We start from the raw sequence: 2126 nt of genomic DNA, 5'->3' as shown, positions 1-2126 counted from the left end.
TTGACATTTGACAAATCAGTGTTGCCAGATCAGATTTTTTAATTGTAGGTACTGAGTTTTTACCCCATAGTGGGTTTTAAAGAGTTGAGAGCGCCTAAAGGGATCAATGAAAATTAAGGTGCGTTTGTATAAGTCGGCCATTGCCAGGCTAATAAACGTATGTGCCCTGTGGCTCGGGGGCATCTATAGAATTTTGCCACGACATCCCATGCCTGTCATATGAGGTGAATAATTGGGTCTTAGAGAGAGTCGCGGGGTGAACAGTGGGGGGCTGCTCTCTCGACTACTGTGGTAGCGATAACGCGTCTTTACCCCATGAAAAAAAAATGGCCAATAAACGTAAAGTCAGGTAAAAAAAAAGTTTATTTCCACATACCTCAAAAAACTGTATTAGCTGTAAGATTGTTTTAATTCTTGTTCCTCTATGTCATCAGCTATGAGATATTTAGAGTCCTGGATGACTCTAAATGGATTAGATCTTTCACCCTCTAAAAGCTGTTTAGTTTTGTTTACCAGAAAACGTGTATTTCCTTTAATTGAAGTAAAATATAAAAATGTTATGATTCCGGTAAAGACCGAAGTGAAATTTCTTGGTGTTTTATTAGACTCAAAACTTACGGGTTCGCAACATAGTGATTATTTAGTAGCTAAATGTGAACGGAACTTGAATATTTTACGTTGTCTTTCAGGTGTTTGGTGGGGGGCGCACCCATTTTCTTTACGGCTCATATATAATGCATTAATTAGAAGTCTTTTAGACTACGGTACATTTATCTTGGAACCGGCTAATTCAGCAGCGTTTAAAAAACTTGACTTAATTCAGAACAAAGCTCTTAGAATAATTGCTGGTGCGATGAAATCCAGTCCAATTAACGCCCTGGAAGTTGAGTGTGTAGAACCTCCTCTTAAATTGCGAAGACAGTACTTGTCAGACAGATTTTTGTTTTAAAGCTTTGCAATTTTCTAATCACGCTCTTTTTCAAAAACTTCAATCTCTTTCTCAATATATTGCAACGTCTTCATCGTGTAGAGAAAAATCACTTCCTTGTTTGGTTATAAGTTTTCGTAAATTTATAAGTTTTCAGGCGCCTACTTATAGATCAGTTTCTCTCCCAATTTTTATGGTTAGGTTTAAATCACTTCTGCTTTCGCCGGTGATATGTTATTCATTAGGCGTTGATAGAGACCACCCTAACACTAATACCCAGTTTAATGAATTAGTAAGCATTAAATGGCCTGATTTTCACCACTTATTCACTGACGCATCAAAACACTCCTTGTCAGATTATACTGGCGTGGGCGTTTACCATACTCAATATAACATTACACAAAAAATAAAGCTTCCTCCAGAAACTTCAGTCTTTACAGGGGAATGTTATGGAATATATAAAGCGTTAGAATTTATTCTTATTGCTAGACTTAGTAAAACTGTTATTTTTTCAGATTCATATAGTGCCCTTCAGGCCGTTGAAAAATTTCTTTTTAAATCAAAATCCCACTCAATTGTGATATTGAATATAAGAGAAAAGCTCGTAGAATGTCTTTCCAAAAACTTAATGGTAGTTTTATGTTGGGTCCCTGGTCACGCTAATATAAAAGGAAATGTTAAAGCGGACCGTTTGGCTAATGAGGCGATAACAAGTGGTGATGTATATCCCTATATAAATTATTGCACCGATCTGGCTGCACTTCCAAGTACTTTTCTCAGGGAATCCTGGGAAAAGTGCTGGGAAGAAAGCAGTCAGATAAAAGGCAAATTATATTCGAAAGTCCAATTGGGTATACCGGAAAAGCCATGGTTTTGCAAATTGAAACTTGGCAAGCGATCAACAAGTATATTAATGAGAATGCGCTTGGGTCATGTGTGTTCGCCAGCTCACCTTGCTAGACTTGGTATTAATGCTAGTAGAGCTTGTGAATGCGGTGAAGAAGAGGGTGACCTCAATCACATCTTCTTCGCTTGTCCACTTTTTGACAATGCTAATTTTATAAGTCAACTCACTTCCTTTGGTGTTCCTTTTCCTTGTTGTATTTCTTCCCTCCTTTTATTTAATGTAAATATTTATAAAGCTATTTCCTCATTTATTGTACATAATAATATTAAAATATAGTTTGTATATACCTAA

This window comes from Manduca sexta, chromosome 2, assembly GCF_014839805.1.
Source record: "Manduca sexta isolate Smith_Timp_Sample1 chromosome 2, JHU_Msex_v1.0, whole genome shotgun sequence".
NCBI lineage: Eukaryota > Metazoa > Arthropoda > Insecta > Lepidoptera > Sphingidae > Manduca > Manduca sexta.
Note: the sequence above shows the minus strand (reverse complement) of the source record.